This window comes from Alligator sinensis, unplaced genomic scaffold, assembly GCF_000455745.1.
Source record: "Alligator sinensis unplaced genomic scaffold, ASM45574v1 scaffold768_5, whole genome shotgun sequence".
Classification (NCBI taxonomy): Eukaryota; Metazoa; Chordata; order Crocodylia; family Alligatoridae; genus Alligator; species Alligator sinensis.
In genome coordinates, this window is record NW_005841991.1 from 1,535,879 (window position 1) to 1,551,465 (window position 15,587).

The following is a 15,587-nucleotide window of genomic DNA, read 5'->3' on the forward strand; positions in this document are numbered from 1 at the left end:
CTTAACATCCAAGTCGTGGCAGGCGGGACGAGGGGGAGGGGCTACCAGACGAAGGGCGGTACTGGATGGGAGGCCCACGGACGACACACATATCAAAAAAGGAATTTATTTCTAGGCAAGTAGCTATAACAAGGTGATCAGGAACAGTTAACATGGATTTGCCAAGAAGAAATCATACTTAACCAACCTGATCTCCTTCTTTGACATGGTGACAGGCTTTGTGGATGGGGCGAGAACAGTAGATGTGATAGATTTTAGTTTTAACATAGTTTTCAACACTGCCTCTCATGGCTTTCTTATTAGGGAGCTAAGGCAATATGGTCTAGATGAAAGTAATATAAGGTAGATGCATAACTGATTGGATTATCATACTCAAAGGGCACGTCTACACATTGCTGCACAGTGTCGTTGCTACAGCACTGTGCTTTAGTACTTCCTTTTGGAAGTACTAAAGCATGGTGCAGTACGGGTGGTTACTGCGTCATGTGCGTGGCGTATAGGTAGATTTGGCCGCTACTGAAGTGCTATGCTATACTCAGGGAGTGTGCCACTACAGTGACATAGTTGGTGATCATGTGTAGACATACGTGACTGCTATGTTGCCATAGAGTGCCATATGGCACCGTAGGGCAATGGGTAGATGCGCCTAAAGAGTGTATCTAATTGGGAAGAAGAGTCAGATAGGTTTCCTCGGTGGTCTGCCTTGGATCTAGTCTTGGGAATTTATAATACCTTCATTAATGACTTCAAGGATGGCACTGGGTGCATCTACATGTTCATTAAAGCGCCATAATTACAGGTACTAAGTTAAAGCACTATAATCAGCACTACTGTGCATTAGCACAGATGCATGCTTTTTGTGTGATGCATAATGCATATTGGACTAAGTATACTGTGCATTAGTGTAGTATGAATTTTTGCATATTAGTTATTATGCTTAAATGATAATAGCATTGAATTGATCAACCCCTGTGATTGTATGAACAACTAAAACTCCATTTTGTGCTTGATCCCTCCTTAACACAAGTAGATGAACTTTGTATGCTCCGTGTACGTGAGTGTCTGTGTGAGAAGGCAAATGGTGAAAGAATGATAACTATTTGCATGAAAACAGAAAAAGTTTTAATTGATTGTGTAAACAACAAGGCGCCAATGTGTAAGTTATCAGACAGTAAACTGGATGGCTGAAGAACTTGTCAGTGATCAGGTGCAAAGAAGGAATTTTGCATATCCTGCCAATGCTTCAAGACCAACTACACAATGCTTCAGTGGAGATAACCAACTTTACTGGAATGACCTTAGCGGAGATACCCAACTTTACTGGAATGACCTCAAGTTGAGATAACAAGAAGAAACAACCTCTAATTAAAGACTGAGCACGGAAAAGCCCCAGTGCTGAACAAAGACTTGAAATCCCTATAAAAGTGAGATGCAGACAAGCCAACATGGGGAATCCACTCTCTGCAACCTCATGGAGCACAGGCATGCATGCCTGTATACCCCCACTCCTATCACCCTTAATAAACCTGGACCCGGCCATCCAATGCTAATATTAAGCAACATCTGCTGGTAACTGTAACATCTTACTGGAGTGGTTTTGTCTGTATATGTCTGTTGGTATGACTGGTGTGTCCAAACTCATGTATCTGTTTCATGTAATCAATAAACATGGCATTTTGCCTTATCCCTCTTTTCAGGCCTTGCTCTTAATTTGAGCTACTGGCAATTTTAAGTAACATTTGCACAGTTTTTGCCAGCTGCATTAATGTACAGTAGAATTAGTTCAATGCACATGAAGTTTCTCATGTAGACACACCCACTGAGTGCATATCTAGTAAATTCACAGATCACACCATGTAGACATGCTGGAGGACAGGATTAGGATGTCAAAATTACCTTGAGCCTTTGGTGAAGTGGTCTCAACTAAATTGGATGAAATTCAGTAAGCAAAATTGGAAAGTACTGTATTCATGATGAAATAATCAAATGCACAAATACAAACTGGGGAATGACCGGCTGGGTTGCAGTACTGCAGAAAAGGACAGGGGTTTATAGTGAACCACAAGCTGAGCATCAATCAGCGGTGCGCCATTGTTTCAAAATAAAAGCCAACAGCGTTCTGGGTTAGCAGGATTGTTGCACACAAGCCATCAAATGAAAAGAGAAGAGAGGAAAAAGGTTCTTCCACTTTATTTAGCACTGATGTGACCTCACCTGGAGTACTGTGTCAAGTTTTGGACACTGCACTTCAAGAAAGATGTGGAAAAACTGGAAACAGTCTAAGATCAACAAAAATAATTTAGAGCTCTGGAAAACACAGAATCATAGAAAATTACAGTAGAAAGGGACCTCAGGAGGTCATCTAGTCTAACCCCCTGCCTCAGGAGCACACAGGAGTCTTGAACGGCTCTAGTGTACTCTTGAAGCTGGAAGCACCAATCAGCTGACCAATGCTGGTCACATGTTTAATTTAAGGCATGATGGAAACTAATCACAAAGTTATTACACAAAATATGTATAATAACTTTGTGGCTTACAGAATCATAGAATCACACAAAATTAGGGTTGTGAGGGACCTCAGGAGGTCACCTAGTTTAACCCCCTGCTCAAAACAGGACCATCACCAACTAGATCATCCTGGACAAGATTTTCTCTAGGTGGGTCATAAAAACCTCCCAGGATGGAGATTTCACAACCTCTATGGGTAACCTGTTCCAGTGCTTTACTACCCTCATGATGAGAGAGTTTTTTCTAATATCTAACGTAATCTTCAGTTGCTGCAACTTGAGACCATTGCTCTTTGTTCTGTCATCTGCCACCACTGAGAACTAGCTCCATCCTCTTTGGAACCACCCTTCAGGTGCTATTAAATTCCCCCTCAGTCTTTTCTTCTCCAAACTAAATAAGCCCAGTTCCCTCAGCTTCTCCTCATAAGTCAGGTGCCACAGCCCCTTAACCATTTTTGTTGCCCTCCACTAGATTCTCTCCAATCCTTTCTGTAGTGGGGGGTCAAAACTGGCCTCACCAGTGCTGAATAGAGGGGAATAATCACTTCTCTTGATCTGTTGGCAATGCTCCTATTAATGTAGCCCAGTATGCTGTTAGCCTTCTTTACAATAAGGGCACACTGTTGGCTCATATTCAATTTATTGTCCACTGTAACCATCCAGGTCCTTTTCTGCAGAGCTGCTGCTTAGGCAGTCAGTCCCCAGCCTACAGTGGTGCATGGGATTGTTCCGTCATAAGTGCAGGACTTTGTGCTTGTCCTTACTGAACCTCATGAGATTTCTTTTGGTCCAATCCTCCAATTTGTCTAGGTTGCTCTGAATCCTAGCCCTACGCCTCCAGTGTATCTGCTGCTGTCACCAGCTTGGTGTCGTCTGCAAACTTGCTGAGGGTATACTCCATCCTATCCTACAGGTCACTCATGAAGATATTGAACAAAACCAGCCCCTGGACTGACCCTGGGGCACTCCACTTGAGATAAGCTGCCAACTAGACATCAAACCATTGATTGCTACCCGTTGAGCCTGATGACCCAGCGAATTTTCTATCCACTTTACAGTCCATTCATCCAGCCCGTACTTCCGTAGCTTGCTTGCAAGTTGGGAGAACTCAGGTAATGTAGTCTGGAGAAGAGAAAACTGAGTGGGAACTTGAATACAGTCTTCAAATAGAAAAGGGTTTTAAAAAGAGGATGGAGATGACTCTCTTAGGTCTTCACAGGGGGACAAGAAAAGAAGTACCATCTCATATGGCACCAAGGGAAATTTTATAGTGTATATTTGAAATCTAACTGTGAAGGTGGTTAAGCACTGGAACAGATTGCCTAGAGCAGCATTTAGCATTGTTTTCCAACATCTGGCTGGAATGGCTCAGCTCAAGTCTGAGGTCGCCTGGTGGTATGACCCAGCTGCCGATACTGATTCTTCCCACCATCACTTTTATTTGCCACCTAATAGCAGCGCAGCAAGGGTGAAGCTTTCTGCCACCTGGCAGCTGAGCAACCTGGCAGCGGCCTGAGCAAAGCTCCATACTGCCAAACGCAACCAGAACCTCAGTTTCATAGACCAGATCCAATGGCTCATTGTTCCATAAGTCACTTATCCATGGACAAGAGAAGTTGTAAAATTTCTTTCCTTGTAAGTTTTTAAGCGCAGGTTAGATAAAAACTTGCCTGGGATGGTTTAGATAGGGATGATATTACCTTGAGCAAAGGGTTGGACTGAAGAGCCCTGTCTCAAGTCCCTATTTTTCTATGACTTCATGTTCACAAAAGTGGCCACATAAGCATAAGCAGATACACACAGCAGGCAGATCTTCTATTTTTCTGACCAAAACACATATTTACCACTCTTTATTCCTTCTAGACAGTCAATCCAGGTGATTGAACTGGAGCCTAACCTGTGTTGAATATATTAACAGAATTGTCATATAAGTTCTAACGGAAAAAACAAATAAACAAAACAAACCTCTATAACTCATAATCATGCATGAGTCAGAAAACGTATGCATTTTTTTACACTGTGAGTGAGTGTGAGGCACTAGCAATTAGAGAAAACATATCTGAAATTTAATCAGGAAGGCTAAGGTAGAAATCCACAATGCTATGTTTTGAGTAACTTTGCACAGCATAATGATGACCCTTCCAAAAAATGGAGATCTGTTGAGGCTGAAGGCAGTGAGCATCTATCAGGAGGATCATGAAGGTAGAATACTTCCATTTGGGGATCAGATGGCAGCAGAAATGTCACAAAGTCACTCTACTTCTGTCTTTAGAGAGGCAGAGGATGAAGATCTGCATTAGTCAAGAATCAGTTTTATAGGGATGAGAGCTAAAAAACCCCCAATGTGCTCTGAATCAGGATGAATGATGTAAAATGTCTGTATCAATAGGATTCCTTTAAAACAGACAAAACACAGGAGCTTAAAGACAGTGAGCAAAGAGGTTGAAGAATTTTAGATGGTATTTAGAAATCTGGGTATTTTTTGGAAAGAGTGGAGTACTGCCAAGTAACAGTGTAGGTGACAGACAAACCAGGAAGCTACCCATTCAGAGAGTTGAACATTTGTTAGTTTTGTACAGAAATTCTTATGTGTTGTGGTAGGAGAACACAATGAAAAACTGACTGACGGTCAGGAGGATATGGATATAGGAGAAACAATTCAATGAATAACGTACATTTAAAATAAAAAAAGTGTTTGATAAGTTTCTTTATCAGAGTTAAATGGCAAAGGAATAGGGGGAGAACTTGGTTGAAATCAGAAATGATAGAAAGGCCAGAATGGGAAGGTTTTCAAGCTTGGAGGGGTTATGACTCCTTTGGAGTACTCCAGAAGTTAATCTTAAGACTGCTTTAGTTACAAAGTGCACAGTTGTAGTAAAATTACTCAGCACATGTAATGTGGCCATTTTAACAGAGGAACAGAATGCCAAACAGGGGAGATGTATTGGGATGTGATACATTGAATTTTTGTTTTCCAATGCCTTGGTTTGATGTTTTTCATTGTTTTTTAAATAAAATTATGTCAAAATTTGAGATGTAAAATACTATATATATATTTCTCTCTCTCAAATGAACACAACCCATTAAATAAATTATAATAATTTTTACACCATAATTGGAATATCACAGTTGCAAGACTGATTGCCTTGACACCTTGCTGAGCAGCTGTCCTGATTTTATTGCTACTTACAATTTCTACCTGAGGAAACAAGAAATTCTGAATACTGAAAAATGGTAAATTCTGGTGCCCCTCAGCCAGTTGCTTCATGACACTACTATAATTTGATCAGTTTAAACCTTACAGAACTGGTTAGCATTTGAGAGCTAGCTACTTTCTAAAGAATTAAGGAGAGCCACTGGGATACTACACAGAAAGTAAAGTTCTGGTTGTTAGGGAGGAATCTGGAATTAAATTCATTTAAAGGTCCAGTACTCTATTACAGAAAATCTTCAGTCATACTTCTCTGGTCTGCTTCCTTTTTGATTCCAGTCCCCAAACAATGGGCTAGAAACCAACAGCGTGCATTTAATGGTGGGAACCATCTTACAAGGAGGGAACTATTGTACGGAAAAAGCTATTACTTTATAAAGTGTTTGCTAAATCCCATACTATGTGAAATACAGGGTCTATCCCAGGGGATGCTATGTATTGCTTCAGGGAATACTGACCAATAAGGGGCAACTGTTAGATCTTATCTGAAATATTTGGGCACTATATAAAATATTATAAGGAAACACGGGTGTTAGGAGAATGAAGGGTCTGTTTTTATTTGAATTATATGAAGGGAGAATTTGAGACAACAGTTTTTTCTATGACATTTTGATGGGGGTGGATGAAGTCACTTCGATACTGGCTCAAAATCGAGAAAACAGGGAGGTACCTAAAAATTCTATTGCAGCTTAAGAGTAGTGCAGTTTAGTGAGTGGAATCCAGGGACAGAAAGCAGGAACTGCACATTTCTATTCCAAGCTCTGACAGTGACTAGCTCATTGTCCTTATCCCTGCTCCATGCAAAGAGGCCAAAAGTTGCCATAAATGGGCAGGTGAATATTCTTACAGTATAGAGGAAGCATCAGGGCTAGGCCTGAGTGAAAGTGGTCACTGCTGGGATGTTCTACAGTCTGGTAGTCTCCTGCTGATACAATGGTACATTTGAGCCAGTTGCAAGCCTCTACTGTTTAGACCTGCAGCTTCAGAATCAAGGACCTGAAAAAGAGGTTCTTTAGCTCCTCTCCTTCAACTGTACCCAGTAGTTACTGGGCATAGCTGAGAATTCAACCTTTGATCCTTCTGAACCTCATTAATATATGATCAATATTTAATTACCTACCTTACCAGGGAACTGCAAAGATTCCAGTGGGTACCATTAGTACAGTGATTTGATAGTGAATAACAGCGTACACATTCTACAAAGGTTCCCAGAAAAGGTGACAGAAACAGATACTATAAATGAGGTTCAGACATCCCTCGATATTTTTCAGAGGAGGGATTGAGTAGTCCTATGAAAAAGCAGGAGGGGGTAGAGAAATTAATTTTTAAGCACTGGTTTTTCAGGTTGAACCAGGGCATAGTGGAGCCAGATAACAGCCTTTTCCTGTTCCTCACATTAAATATATATATTTTCAAACTGGTGCATATTTGGAAGTAAAAATCGCAGGACATGGTACAGGGCAGCATGAAAGAAATACCAGGCAGATCACCCAGAGGACAGGGCAGTAAGAGGGTAATTGCCAATGAGTGGACAATGTAACCAGGAAACAGGTGAAAAGGCAGGAAACACTAGACATTCAGCAAGTTGATAAAGCAATATCAAACAGTCAACAAGTGCACAAAGCAGGAGGAGAATAGTTCAGAAAGTTAGCAGATGCACACAGCAGGAGGAGGGCAATGTCAGGCACTCAAAAGGGGGGCAAAAGGGCAGCAGGTCAGTGCCCATGTATAATAGGATACAATGGACAAGGAGGCAATGCAAGCCATTCAATGGATGTATAGAGCTGTAAATAGTCAATGTCAGGCAATTATCTGCTCAAGAAGGCAATGCCAGGCAGGCAAGTCAAGCAAAAGGCCAGTGTTTCAGGAGGGCAATGCCAAACAGGAAACAGGTATAGAGAGTAGAAAGAGGGCAATGAATGCCAGGCCATCCCTAGGCAGGCAAGGTAGCAAGAAGGCAATTCCTGTGAACAATCAGATGCAACTGCCAGCAAGGAGAAAGCAGAAACCTATTAACAGACTGGCAGGGCAGCAGGGAGACAATGCTTTCCAGGTAACTGAGGATACTGTGGGTAAAGCAGCCAACCAAATCAAGTTGCTCACCCTCTAATAACACTATTAGATTAACAGCGAGAACCATGAAAATCTACAAGAGAATAGCACATAAAATGGAAACAGCAGCATGAAACTGAGCCCTAGCACCTGGGGAGGCTTTGGGACCCTTCTATAAACAGAAATATGAGAATCCACAAGGAAATGAAACAAATGGGAAAAACGTGTCTGGAAATTGTTTCTGATGATTCAAAAGCAAAAAAATACTAGCAAAGAATTAGTTTGGAAATGATTTGCTGGGATTGACGATGTTGCTTACCCCTCTCTGGAGCCCACATAATGGGAATGTTGGGAATTTCTGCAGCAGAAAAACAGAAGAGAAAAGGGATTTCTGACTCCCAGTTCAAGGAAAAGCAGGTCAGTTTAGGACTGGGGGAACTGATTTGGGCAAAATAAGAATTTGCCTGAATCTTCACCCATCCCCAAAACTACGCTTTTACTGAGTTTTGAGAAAGGTTTAAAGCAGTCCACACCACTTTCTTCTTATGACCTCCCCCCATATTTCCAAGTACAACACTTACCTCTAGTGCAAAGCATGTAAGAGGGGAGACATGCTTGTGTGCTCCCTCCCATATCCACTGCAAGATGGCTCCTGAGGACTGTGAACTATGCCCGCAGGCTGATATAGATCATTTTGCGGGACATGTCAAAGAGGTTCATTAATCCCAGTTTATCTCTAATGAAGGTTGGTCTTAGCAGTTGTCCAGACAAACACCTTCTAACTCTAGATGACATTTTTGGGGGGGTGGGGTAAGGGTGAGGGGGGATGTTTCTTCTTCATAGCAGCTGCTATATATGTGGAAATTTAGCAACTTCTTTATTTTACTTTGATTCTCCTGTTCTCATCCAATTCATAGGCTCTCTGTAACTCACACCATTTCAAACTGTGTTTCAGAAATCCCACCTGCTGTTTGGTTTCAGAAACACATAATGAAATCTGGGACATAAGAGTTGAGAAATTCCCAGCAGAAGCCAGACACAATTGAAATACTATTGGGTCTTTTCATCCAATTGCGATTGCCTCTTTCAGACTGAAGAGAGGTCTTGGCTGAAGATTATGACAATCTTCCTTGGAAGTCAGAAAGAAGGCCAGATTTGTCTTTCTGTAAACTAATCTGCATTGCAAAAGGCTGCCTGCATACACCTCTGCGCATACTTAAAGATGTTCCTCTTGTAAGATAATAGCATGCAAATTGGGGTGGGGGAGAGACTAGAGCTGGGGATCTATGGGAAGATTCTTGCTGAAGACTTACAGGTTCAAACTAGTTTGTGAATTTTTATATATTTACTCAAACTCTCAACATATTTAAATCTTACTTATTCAAGAGTTCTAGGGTCCCTATTTAGAAAAAAGCTGAGATTTCCCCCATTTTTCTAGGAGTTATAGGCATGTCCTAGAAAAATTAGACCTCAAAGGATATTAATGATTAACATTATTTTCCTTTGTAACTGTTATCACTCTACATTATTTCTTCCATCTTCCTTGTTACCCAAAGAATCAGCATCTTCTCCCCAGCTCCCAACCTCTGTCTCAGTGTACTGCTCCTTCCTTCTCAGCCTTATGCCACTTTACAAGATCAGCACATACTCCCTTGGTTGCAATCTCCCTCTCACTGATCCCATCCAACAATGGGGTCAAAACCATTCTCAGTTTTGAAACTCTTTCACAACAAGTTGGTTGATTCCTCTCTTTGGTTTCTAATGCCTGTTCTCCATAATCTGTCCTTCAGTGTCTTTATTATCTGACCCTGTTATTTCATACTTTACAGAAAGTTCCTGACTTACACTCCTACAGTAGGACTGTTGGACTTGCCTGATTTCCCACTCTCAACCGCCCCTTCTAACTCATTTAGGTCTCTCAATTTCCATCTCCTACTGAATCAGTGCTATCATGGCTTCTTGGCCCTTCTATTCTGGAATGGTGTCTTCTGCTCAGATATTTTCCCCAGCATTTTATCTCAGTGATTGCAGATCCCATTTGAATGGTCTTAACAGAAATAAACATCCCAGTTCTATTACATGCACATGGCCACCTATGCATTATTTTCAAGCAGCAAGATTAAAAATACCTATCTTTCACCTGGGCTAGCTGATACTAAGAAAACAATTCTTTACCCTTCAAGCTATAGAGAACCTCAGACACAAGGGAAAAGCAGCACTAGTTTTACTCTACAGCAATGAGCCAGGATTTGGGAAATGCACAGATCCCACAGATAGAAAGCTGTGCAGTCCTATGAAGCAGCATTTGTGAGGCACAGTAAGGCACTGACAGACTGAAGCTGATGGATCAGTATTTACAGGTATTCTCTGGGTCACTGTTCACTTATTTCCTCAAGTGAGAAATGCACAAGAGTGGAGGAGTTAATATCACTTTAGATTTACACATTGTATTTATAGAGGAATTTCTTCTCTACCCATGCCTTATAAGGCACTGTGACTTGGATTTGCAACACCGTAGTGGAAAATCTAGCCTTAAGAGAGGGAGAAAGAATAGCCAGAAATAACACATAATATATAAGGGGCATAAACTAGCCAATAATAGTTAATGACAAGCAATGGAACCAGAGTAGCTGTTAATACAGTACAATGAGGTAGTTAGACTACTTGGTGGAGGCTTCAGCAGCATATGTGTTCTCATGGACAGTAATGGTCAGTTAGTTGCACTGTATCCCACCCACAATGCCTATGACATTCTTTCCTGAAGGTACAGGATCTAGTCATGGCTTAGACATGAATAAACTTAAATAAGTTAGTGCCAGCACACGAGGCAACCTTCAATTACGAGAATGCTGAACAGAGAGAAACAAAGCAATTTAAAAATGGAGAAAGGTTTAAAATGTGAATAATTATAATAACAACAGCAACAATAACAAAAACAATAATAATAAAACAGTAAGCACTGGACTATGTAGCTCATGTTGTTTCAGATATTCGTAATACTAAATAATTGAGAAAAAGAAAACCATGAGTCAGGGCATGGCTGTGAATGGTATGAATGAAGGGTATAAAAATATTTGCTTATTTTCTCACCCACTACTGACAAGAGTTTTGCTGTTTGAAAGGGAAAGGAGAGGCCTTCTGTGCTTATTCACTAGTGTCTAAGGATCAGGAAATATTTTGTCAAAGGAATTTTCAGAGTTTCATACGATAGTAGTTAATAAAGGCAGGGAGATTAATGACCAACAGCTGAGATGCCAATATTCCCTTGAACACAAACAAAAGCAAATTGCTTTCAGTGCCTTGCTTAGTTCCTCTTCACAGTGAGTGTGGTTGATAGCTCTCACGAGGAAAAGAGACAGAGTAAGTGAGAAAACAATAGTTTAACTCTGGAATTTGTTGGAAGTTGGACAACAACAACATTCACAGCTGAGCAGACATTTTGTTAAACAAAATATTTTGTTCAAAAGGAGCAACTAATTTCAATGTTTTGTATACCTTTAATCTCAACTCTTATTTGTCTTCTAGTCTTCATCTTTTGTAATCTACCTCATATGAAAGTCTTTCCAGTTTTCTGTTCCTTTTGTGTCCTTTCTCTTGACTTTATTCTGTTTCTATTATTTTCTTTTTTGAAGAGTATGACCAGAATTGAACAAAAATCGGTGTAGGGGTCATCTAACAATATTTTCAGTATTATTTCTGTTTTTGCCTTTGCCTGCTGCTGTGTGGTGAGAAAATTCTTTATAACAACTATTCATGAAGGTGCTTAGAAAAGAAGATTCAAAAGACTGAGTTAGAATGAAAATCCCAGTAATATGATAATTTCTTTTGGCAATCATCATTATTTTCTCTCCTCTATTAGACTATGAGAACCCTATCATAGAGCTTTTTAAGTAACTATATATCAAATTACAATACACATAGATCCCTATGCAGCTCTCCTACCTGGTGCTAAAATAAAAGTGTGTGACAGAGAGAGATGGTGGGAGGCACTGTAATACACAGAATTAAAATATGTTAATCACAACCACAGAAACTGTAGAAGAAATGCTTTACATGACTACTAGTCATTCCCTTTGCCAGTGCAGACTGTTCTCTAAAATACAGTATTCATTGCTTTCTCTAATCCAATTGTAAAAGGCTATAATAAAGATTTTTTTAACATTTCCCAATGGAAACTATCCCACAGACTATTAGAAAATCTTTCCTGACATACAGGCTATAATTTTTTTGGCCTAATCCCATCCATTCCCTCATCTACTATTATTTGCAACAGGGGTATCGAATTCATCTGGTACTGTGAGCCGTTTGAGTATCACTGAGCCAGTCTGGGAGCTGGACTGGGACTGACCCCCTGGGCAGTGCCTGCAGTGATGGATACAACTAACATGCTGCACATACCACTCACAAGCCCTTGGGCTTGCTGTGAATGTGGTTCTGGGGCTGCTGCATGCTGTATGTGGCACACAGGGTTGGACTGGGTGCAAACGCTGCACACAGCGCAGAGGGTCAGCTTGGCCATGCACTGTATAAAGTGACTTCATGCTGGTTCCAGCATTGCCCAATCCAGACCAGCCCTGGAGCTAGTGCACCATGGTGGTCTAGAAGGGCATCACACACAATGCATACCCCAGACTGTCTCCCTGTGCTGCATGCAGAGCACATAGTGCTGGGTCTAGCAGCATGCAGGGTCAGGGCCAGTACATGGGGTCAGTCCAGTGACCCATGGGCCAGATCACATGCCATAGACGGTATGTTTGACACCCCTGAATTATAATGTTCCATTCAATGACTATATATTTTGCTCATGATACATATCATACCTAATATAGAATAAAATAATATAGCTAAAACAACTCTGGACAGGGAAGCTGGTAGCATTATGAGAAGTGACCATATTCAATTATGGAACAGTGTTGTGTTGTGTTGTATTACAGTACAGTACAACACAACACAACACAAAAGATATTTTGTTTTGGTATTAACCTATTAAATATGAACAAGAATATGGAAGGTGGTCTCTGGGAGTCCCACCTCCTATCATCTAGCATAACAGGACCAGTGTCTTTATTCCACTATCAGCTCAATTTCCTGAGATTTTAAATCCTTTATGCAAAGTGCATTCAAATGGTCTTGAGATAGGAACTTTAAAAACTATTCTGTAACAAAAAAAGTTTTTCAGGCTGAATGGTTCATAGGAAAGCACAGCTGGAAGGGACCTCATAAGGTCATCTAGTCCAGCCACCTGCTCAAGGCAGGAACATCCCTGATTAAATCATCCCAGCCAAGTGTCTGTCTAACCTGCTTTTGAACGTTTTCAAGGATGGAGATTCCACAGCTTCTCTAGGTAGCCTGTTCCAATGCCTGAACACCTTCACAGCTCTTCCTAATCTCCATCCTAAATTTTCCCGCTTGAGTCTGTTGCTCCTAGTCCTACCCCTTACAGCCACAGAGAAAAGTCCATCTCCATCCTTTCTATAATCACCCTTCAGGTATTCAAAGAATGTTATCAAATCCTGCTCAGTCTTGTCTTTTCCAGGCTTCAGATTCTGGCCCAGGGCTTTTGAGCAACTGGCCGGGACCAGCCTATGGAATCTGGGACTGTCTTGTCCAGTCACTCTATTCATACCTGTAGTCATTTGTTCATGGAGAGACTGGGCACATCTACACGAGATGCTACATCACCATAGTGATGAGCTATGGAGATATAGCTCATTACTGTGGCGACGCAATGTTGGTGGGCATGAACCGTGATGCCACTGCTACTGTGCAGTAGCAACAAGCTGTGCAGTAGGGTCAGAAATGATCCATGCAGCACAGCGGCTGTGCACTACTGGCAGTTACTGTGCAGTCATTTAGTACTTGCTAAAGTACCAGATGACTGCATAGTAACAACGGCACGGTCAAGTGCACATGTAGATGTACCCACTGTAGACTTTTCAGTTGGATATTTTGGCATGAATTGTTATTACCACATTCCATAGAGTTTTCTTACTCTGTTTATCAGTCTCTGCAACTGATGCAGGAATACACAAACTAGCTTTAAACGAACTAATTTACATACTCCTAACAGTGTAGGCAAGGCAAAACAGAGCTTAGTAAGAGGTGCAAAACCAGCCCAAGATGCTTAGTAAGTTCTCAGGCATTTAATCCACACTGAGGTGTAGACCCTGTTAGCAGGACCAAAGCTAGTTAGTTTAAAGCTAATTCAGGTATGCTTACAAGAGTTTTACTCACTGCAGTGGCTACAGTATAAGCATGCCCAAATACAGCAAGACTACAGGTAGCAGAGGAACCTTTCTTGTTGCTTTTCTGTAATTATATATAAATTACAAAATTATTACTGTTTCAGTAATAGTTTGGAAATGATCCAATCATCTGCTCTTGGGATATGCCAAGACTTCTTCTCAGTTCCATTTTCTGGTGTTACCTTGGAATAAAAATGTTACACACTGAATTCAAATTAAATCCACTACTGACCAGAAAATAGGACATCTCAGGTTTTGTTTTTTTATTCTGTATGAAACACCTGAATCTTATAAAGTTTTCATTTATTTTTTTTGCAGAGGGTTGTGAATCTCTTGCATACAAGGTGAAGACATGCAGAAATTATTATTAGCATGTTATTTTAAGGTACTAGTGAAGGCTGAGGTAAAGCAAACAACACTATATCTAAAATGGGCAAAAATAAAAATAAGCAACTTGATTGGCTAATAAACATTTTAACGTAGGAAAAAATAATACTATAAATGTCCAAATTCTGATAGTCAGCATCCTTATGTCCTCCTCGTGTTACCAGTTTCACACAACTAAAGGATTTTTAAAGGTGTTTTTGCCATAGTATTACTATTTTTCTTATATACCCAAAGAAAAATGAGATGCAACCATAACGATCTCTCACCCTCATATACTTAACTGATTACCTGTTAACTTCAGGGTCCAGTTTGAAAATTCTCTTATGGATTTGATCCAACTGACATTATTGATGTTGTTTCATAGATTTGTATGCCGGGAGGAAGCTAGCTTGACTTCCTGTACAGCACTGCTCAACAAAGTTCACCCAAAAGTACTGGATTGAGCTCAATTTCTTATGTTGTAGTCAAATACAGACACATTTTCCACAAAGGTATTCATTTGAAGACATCAAAGGGTAGGGAATACATCAATTCCACTGGCATTTTGTTCCAGTGTTTAACAATTTGTGTTTAATTTCTCATTTAAATTTATCTGATTTCAGATTCCAGACTGATCCTTGTTATGCCTTTCTTATTATGCCTTTCTCCACTAGATGAAAGGGCCCTTTCGTTCCCACTATTATCTCTTCATGAAGATATTTATACACTGTAATCAGATTACCTGTCTTCTTTTTGATAAACTAAAAAAATAAGCTCTTTAAGTCTTTCCCTGTTAACGCATTTTCTCTAACCCCCAAACAATATTTATGAGCACTTTCTGCACCCTATCACATCTTTAAAAATCCTTTTGAAAAAGATAGATACCAGAGCTGTATGCAGCATTCCAGTATTGGACTCACCAATGCTATATACAGAGGTAAAATTACTTCTCTACTCCTAGTCATATACTATTTTGTTTATTTGTCCTCTTCTGTTTTGTCCATGCCTAGAAATCTGTAGAGAAGTAACTTTGAATCAGACCTTTGTATAACACTATGGCTGTTTACCTATAAATCTTCAGCTCATTTTTCTGAGGGGTATATTGCTTAATAAATTCCCAGTAACAGGGATGCGTGAGGTCACCTTGAAAAAGATGGTGCACCCCTGCAGCTGGGAGCTCAGATCAGCTGATGGGACTCCCAGCCT

At 40.5% G+C, this 15,587-nt stretch overlaps 1 protein-coding gene across 1 annotated transcript in view; it reads right to left on the reverse strand.

Annotated features, from left to right (window-relative positions):
* GPHN (gephyrin) overlaps positions 1-15,587 on the reverse strand; it is a 400,537-nt gene that overhangs the window by 247,898 nt on the left and 137,052 nt on the right. Inside the window, exon 4 of the mRNA XM_025201357.1 lies at positions 8,090-8,128. The gene's annotated coding sequence lies outside the window, so the exon portion shown is untranslated. The remainder of the gene's footprint in view (positions 1-8,089; positions 8,129-15,587) is intronic.